The following is a 7,570-nucleotide window of genomic DNA, read 5'->3' as shown; positions in this document are numbered from 1 at the left end:
CAAATGAGTCTGCAACTTGGATCAAGAAACCCCGGTTGCAGTGGTGAAATCCAATTTTTTTTACTCCTGATTCTGTGGGCGTGGCTTGGTGGGCGTGGCAGGGGAAGGATACTGCAAAATCCCCATTCCCTCCCCATTCCTGACGGAAGGATATTGCAAAATCTCCATTCCCTCCCCACTCCTGGGACCAGCCAAAGGTGGTATTTGCCGGTTCTCCAAACTACTCAAAATTTCCACGACTGTTTCTCCAGAACCTGTCAGAACCTGCTGGATTTCACCCCTGCCTGATTGTTATATTCACTCAGAGAACCTGGGACTGTTTCAGGAAGGCCAAGGGACTAGAAACCGCCTCCTGCGAAGAGAGTGAGCTGACCTTGAGAAGAGGAGGTGCAAGCAGGATATGCTCTGGACTCCAACCCCTCTCTCTGGGCAGCTGGGCAGCAGAAGCAGCTCCCTCGGGAGAGGCTGGGCAGCCCTTTCTCTGAGTGTTTGCTGAGGGGGTCCCCCCCACAACTGGAGGTTTCACATAAACCAGTCTCTGCCTTTGGGAGGGATGGGGAGCCCCAACATGCTGAGACAAGAGCTGTGTCCCACCACGCCCTGAGCCACCAGCTATGTGCTCAGCATGTCTTCACGCCACTTGTAGTCTTGCCTGCTGGGAAGCCTATCCTGTTAGAGAACTTGTGGGAACAGGAGGACCGGGGGGGGAGGGATCCCCTCCCTTGCTCAGGCGAAGGACGCTGCTGCTCGGGATGGGAAGGGAGATTTTGCAGTATCCTTCACCTGCCACGCCCACCAGGCCACCCCCACCAAACCACACCATGCCCACCAAGCCATGCCCACAGAACTGGTAGTAAAAAAAATTGGATTTCACTGGTCAGTTTGGCAAGGGCTCTGACCCCTCCTGAGGGAGGGCCAGGGTTGGCTCCCGGGGGGACCTTGCAGCCCGTGGATTCCCTTGGGGGACTGTGGGGAGGAGGGGGTGTCCCTGACTGAGGACGGAGCATTGGGGCTCCTCAGCGTGCTACTGCCTTGCAGCTCCTTCTTTGGGCTTCCCTGGGACTCCTGGAGGGGCTTCTGTCTGTGGTCTAGATGGGCTTTTGGGGGGCTTTGTTGAGGGGGGCAGGATGGCTAGTTTGGGCCCGCTAGGGCTAGGCCAAGAGATGGGCTGGGATTGACCCTGGTTGGGTCCAAAGGCAGGGAGGAAGAAGTGTGTGGCCTATTTTGTTGGTTTATTGCAGTTTATTGAAGGTTTCCAAATGTTCCCTGATATTCATCCAGCCTTTGCTCTCAGGTGGGGGGGGGGTGTATTAGGGACAGGAAGCCCCTGGTCGCCTCCAACTGCTGATCCTCACCTCCTCCTCCCCCTTTCAGGTTCATTTATTTCCTTGTTGGTTTACTCAATTTATATGTCGCCCATATTGCCTGGGGAATTTGGAAATTCTGGGTGGGGTAAATTCTCCGTGCATGTAGCTCTCAGTTTGGGAACCAGATCTCAGGATCAGCCCTTGGGGGGGGGGGGCAGGGCAGAGGGGGCTCAGAGGAAGGGGCTTCTCTGAGCTGGCACAGCAGGGAGGGATCTCCCCTCCCCCACATCTCCCGTGAGGTTGGAGAGCTGAGGGGCTTTTGCTGAAGAGGCAGTCCTGCCCTCCCCCACAGAGGGGGGCAAAAAGTCCTGAAGGAACAGCTAGTCCTTTAGCCCCCCCTCCCCCTCACCATTTTTAAATTCATTCCCTCCCCGACTGGATTGTCCCCCACCTCCATCCCATAGCTTAAGATCCCCCCCCCCCCGCAGTGCGGAAAAAAGTCCCACTGAAGCGAGAAGTGCATGAACTGAATCTATTTATTAAAATTTGCTGTTTGAGCCAAGTCCGAAACACGCCCAGCCACTTCTCCCGGCCGTTTCGAGGCCTCCACTCTGGTCACCTGCAAGGGAAGGAGGCGGTGAGTGGAATCGGGGGGTGGAGGTGCTGCCTTTCCCAACCTGGACTCCAGCCCCCCCACCCCCACTTTTCATGCTGACAGGCAGTGACCCACAGATGGTCAGCCGGGCAACCTCCTGGACATTGCCAGGAGCCTCCTCCCCCCACTCCTGAAGGGCCCCTTTGTGTCCAGAGCTCTGGAGAAGCGTCCTGCAGTCGGTGAAAGTGAGGGAGGGTCCGAAGGAGACCACCGGCTCTAAGAACTGGAATAAACCTACCTATGAGGAACGTGGGCACATCCCTGTGGAAAATGGAAAAGAGCAGGTTGAATGCGGGCACACGAGTGGCCCTCTGAAGGGAAAGGAGCCACCAGCAGGCACTGCCCCCCCTCCCCCTCCGAGGACTCCAGCCACCTGAAAAGGCAGAGAAGCAAAGCCCCCTCCTCTGCTCCTTGCCTGGCATGCCCAGGGGAAGGGGGAGGCCTGGGGAAAGCCAAGGTGTCAGGGTGCCACTGCCGTGCCAACAGCCCTCTCGGATCCTGCCCCCAGGGCTGCTGCTGGCACACAAAGCCCCCTTGGCAGAATTCCACTACACCTCTCCCCCCCCCAAGAAAACTGTGAAAGAAATTAATTTCAGCTGGCCCTCTCACTCGTGCAACACCTTGGAGTGGCACAAAATGGGCACACATCAGGTTGTGGTGGCGGCACCCATAACTTAATTGCCATAACCATGCCCTTGAATCTTTCTTCCCCCTGCTGGGGCCCTGGGTCTCCGTAGCTGCCCCCGAGTGCCTACCTTCTATGGGCAGGACGTGAATCTCTTCGCCTCCCAGGCCGTGTCTATCAGAAAAGGGTCTTAATTTCTTCAAGGGCTCCTGAATGTCAGACAGATCCCTGGCTGCGGAGACAACAGAGTCAGACCTGAGTGGGCCCTTGGCCTATTTCCACGGGGGGGGGGCAGAGAAGGTTTCTAAGAGGGTGAGGACCCCCCCCTCCTTGGTCAAGTCTCCCCAAAGGGAGGGGCTCCTCTTGGGAAAGAGGAAAGAGGGGCACAGCCCCGCTTGCAAGTGCCACCCTTGGATCGACTGGAATGGGGGCCCACCAGGGACTGAGGAGCCCCCAAGGTCCCCTGGCTACCAAGGGCCACCCCAGGGGCCCTCAGTGCTCTAAGCTGCTGCTGCTCTAAGAGGAGACAAGCCGGGGAGCCCAGTTTACGGGCACAGAGCAACTCAAGGGGACAGGACTATCCCTACAGAATCTAGACCCCCCCCTCCCCAAGCCTCTGCTTTTGAAGCTGAAGAAGAAACCGGGGGCCCCTCTGCTGCCCTCCTCTCTCCGGCCTCCATCACGGGCTTCCCACCCCACCCCCCACCCCGCACCCGGTAGACGGAGCCTTGCGGGTGATGGCTGATTTTGCAAAGGAAACCCAGGTTTATGAGCTATTTCCACCAATATTTCCCGCTGCTCCAAAGGGTTCAAACGAATGGTGGATGAATGGGACACGCAAACTCCGTCTGGGCCGCCCTTCTGTTCCTCTCTGGCTGAGATACCTACTCGCAAGCGTTGCCATTTTGCACTGGCCGTTCTTATTGGAAAGAGTGATGAGGTTGAGCATATAATTCTCATTCATATTCATGAATTCCACGGTCTTTTTGCCGCCTCTCCCTGTAAGAAGAAATGAAGCAACGGTAAATCGGGTTGGGTTTTTTTCACAGAAAGAGGGGGGGGGGGCAATGGATCCCCAGCTGGAAGCCTTTGAGATTTAGGTAGGAGATGGAGGAGGGGCGCTTCTCTCCTTGTCCCCTGATGAAGAAGTTGGGGTCTTTGGGATGGGAGACAGCATTGAGGGCATCCGAAGGGCCCCTGCCTGCCCACCTGCCTCAAGGAAGCCCCTCATGCCAATTAAGCTCCTCAGAAGGTGAAGATGCAGCTCGCTTGAGCCGGTGCTAAACTCCTTTGCACCCCAGAAATGAGAGGGTGCCCCAGAGTCCCCTCCTTTGCCATCCTTCTGGAGCCCGGCTCCTCTCTCTGTCCCAGGGCTCTTTGGGTCCCTCTTAGCTCCTCTGGGCAAGGGTGCTGGATCCTGGGCCCTGAGGTGGGCAGAGTGGACATTCCAGCCCCCGCCTCGTTCCTTTCCCAACCCCCACCAGGACCCCCGGTTCTTTGCCCGACGGGATCCCGTTGTTAAAAGCCAGCCCACCCCTTTCAATACGTACCACATGTAGTGGTGAGGACTTCATCTTCTCTCTTGAGCACTGGACGCATCGTCTTGCACCCGTGTGGCCTGCAAAATGATGCCAAAGCTTCTGAGGGCATTCTCAGTTCACTTGGCCTCTTAGGTAAACCACCTGCCCTCCCAGAGGGTCCTTCTGTCCCAAATAAGGGGGCCACCTCCAGGTTCTCCTGCTTTTCTCACCCATGGCCTGCAACCCCTGGGGACTATCGAAGGTGGCCTTGCCCTGGAGGCCCTTCCTTTAGTCCTCACGCACTCTCTAGAGGAGGGGGTTTCATCCTGGCCTACCAGACGGCCCTGATTGAGGGTGCTCGCCTCAGTCGTTCTCCCAGAGGCTGAGATGCCAGGAGAAGGTGCCCTTAAGGGCCCTCCGTCCTTCTTCCTTGGGGATCCCCCTGGATCTCAGAAAGGTCTGAAGAAACAACCCCGGCCCCAGAGCAGTTCCAGGCCTTTGGGGTGACTTGCTGGCTCCCAAGAGCAGCTCTGCTGGACCCCTGGCCATCTGGGCCTCATGGAAGCAGGCAGCAAACGGGGGCACTTACGTGGCCATCTCCATGGTCATTTTCAGTTCGTTCGTTGACTGTTGCTCAAAAGAGACGTGAGATGCCTTCATGTGGGGAATCATTTCCTTCATCTTCAGGCAGTTGGTTACTATCGCTCTAAGTATACATTTTCTTTCTACCTGGGGACCAAAGGCAGCGTTAGGGACCCAACTGGCATTTGCAGAAGGAGCATCTCCCCAGAAGCATTCGTGCCAAGGAGGCTGCCCATCTGTGGGCAAGAGATGCAATCCCCCTGACTGGGAGGCCCCCTCCCCCCCCCTCCCAAATGACTTCTCTGAGGATTTCATTTCGGTTAAAATGTGCTTTCTGGAAAGTTGCATTCGGAAAGAGTTGGTTTTATGAGAAATTCCATCCAAAAGCATATTTAGGGAAGAATTTTTGCACAATGCATTAAAAAAATCATCCCAGGTTTATTTATTTATTTGCCAATTTTGTTAAATTGAGGTCTCCTCCCAAGTGAGAAAGGGCCCCCGCTGCCCCCCGCTGAAGGGGGAAGCTGAGTTCCCGTGCACCAGCTCTCCCCTCTGTGCCCGAAGGGGGGCTTCTGATGCCTGGGTTCCTCTGATCAGGGGAGGGCCAGGGAGGGGCACCCAGAGCAGGACCCCCCTCCCCAGCCACATGGACTCACCTTCCTAAGATCCATGTTCCCAGGTCGCATGTCCTGATTAGCCTGGACGAGGCAGCAGAGGGCGAGGCCCAAAGCAAACAGCAGGGATTTCATCTCGCTCGGTCCTTTCTCCTCCTCAGCCAAAGAATATTCTGAGACTCGGAGGCAGGTGACTGGTGTTTGCAGGGGCTCCTGCTCTTATAGAGCCCAGGGGGCTCCCCATGCCCTCCCCCACCCACGCAGAGTCTTGTGTCACCTCCATCCAGGCGTGCAACCACCAAGATAATGGGATTTTTCTTGGCTTGGGCCACGAGGCCACGAGGGTCCCTCATGGCAGGCTGACGTTCTCCAACCACTGAGATAACGGGGTTATTCTTGGCTGGGCCCCGATGCCACGAGGGCCCCGGCTGGCAGGCTGACCTTACCCATTGACCTTCTCCAAACAGGGGGGGTTTGTGTTGGCTCCGGACTCAGTGGGCATTTGGCCTGCAGCCCACCCGGAAAGGTCTCCCTCTTTGTTCGGAGCTGGGCGACAAAGGTCAGTGGCTTGGCTAAAGTGCAACACTAACAAGTTTGCGAGCAGCCAGGTGAGAGAACAGAGGGGAAGATGGAGTCAGGAGAGCGAGGTGCCCTCACGTGCTCAAGGGGTGATGTGGCACTGCAGAAAGCAGCGCTTGTGGGGAGGGAGGAGTGGGGATGAGCTCCTTCTCTGCCTTGCTCTGCTCCAAGAGTCAGACACAACCCCTCTGAGGAATGGAGGTTCCCCAAGGAGGCTGTGGGAACAGGCCGTGCCACCTTGAGGGACTCAGTGCCACCCTTCCCCCATAAGTGAACAAGCTCTCAGTGCCCCACAGCTTCACCCCTCTGAACCGCTCTGGAGGGACTCCGTGGATCCTTTGGCCTAAAAGCCACCTGATCTTACAACCCAACCCAGGGTGGATCCCCTCGGGCAAGTAGGTCTCAGAGGAGAGAGCAGAACGGGTCATCCCGACACTGGGCAGGTGAGCCATCCCAGGTGGCCTCTGCTGTGTTGGCAAGAGGGGCATAGTCTCTCCTTAAATGGGGGAGACCTCCCTCTCTTTCCCTCCCTCTCAGATGACTCTCTCTACACCCACAACAACATGCCCTTCTCCACCCGGGACAAGCAGCAGGACCCCCAAAAGTTCAACTGCGCTGAGAAGTACAAAGGGGGTTGGTGGTACAACGATTGCCACTTCGCCAACCCCAACAGGAAATACTGGATGGGGGAACACGACTCTTATGCTGACGGCATCAACTGGAGGACGGGGAGAGGCTTCCACTACTCCTACAAGCACACAGAAATGAAATTCAGATCCACGACTTAGGGGGGTCCTTCAGCTGACGGGGTTTCTTCTGAGGGGTTCCAAAGGGCATCTAGTCCATCCCCTCTGCTTTTGATTTTCTACCTTGACAGAAGTTCTTCTTTTACAAAATGTGTATCATTAAATGATCTATAAACAGCTACTCCCAAAAGCCTTTGTAGGCCTTTTTCACCAGTCCTCCTTCATCTGTGCAGGAGCTGAGCAGCCAATGAATGTCAAATTAATAAATAAAATTAATAAAAGTACGATCGGCCACCCAGCCGAAGGTCTCTGGATGTCCTTCATTCCGAGGGCATAAATCCTGGCAGCCTTTGCCAGAGGCAGGTCTCTGAACTTCCCGACACCCAGCAGGACCCAGCCTGGCACCTCCCACGCTGTTCACACCGGAGAACCCAAGTGGTTGCACAGCATCTCCTAAGCCAGGCAGGGCCTTGTGTGCCCTGCCTGGTTGGTCCCAAATTCCAGGAATTGCAATGTGGCTGCAGCCTTTGACCTCCTCTGCAGTCTCCGGGGCTCTGAAAACAACCGGAAAACCCCTTAAGTCTCCTGGTGTTTATTCCCCACTCAAAGAGTTCAGCACCGCAGAACTCTCCTCTCCAGCCCTCCTTCCTCCAGACTTTTGAATAACATGAGAATAAAGCTGAAAAGGGGCGCAGGCCCCGAGGGGCTCCTTGCTGTCCCCCCAACTCCCTCTCTCTTCCCACAGCTCCTCCTTGTCTGCACACACACACACACAGAGCGGCCCATTTCTAGTGTCCCCCCCCTCCCGAGAGTTTTGAGCAACGGGTGGACCAGTCACTTTTCCCCACAATTCTGTGTTTTTCTGGCTGGAAGAGAGTCCCCATTAGCAAGGCCAGAGAGATGAATTGAAGACTTCAGAAGAACCCCTTGGGCTTCCCCAGG

Source organism: Pituophis catenifer, unplaced genomic scaffold (assembly GCF_029215685.1).
Source record: "Pituophis catenifer annectens isolate HBS135680 unplaced genomic scaffold, rPitCat1.0.hap2 SCAF_17, whole genome shotgun sequence".
In the NCBI taxonomy this organism is placed as follows: domain Eukaryota; kingdom Metazoa; phylum Chordata; class Lepidosauria; order Squamata; family Colubridae; genus Pituophis; species Pituophis catenifer.
Note: the sequence above shows the minus strand (reverse complement) of the source record.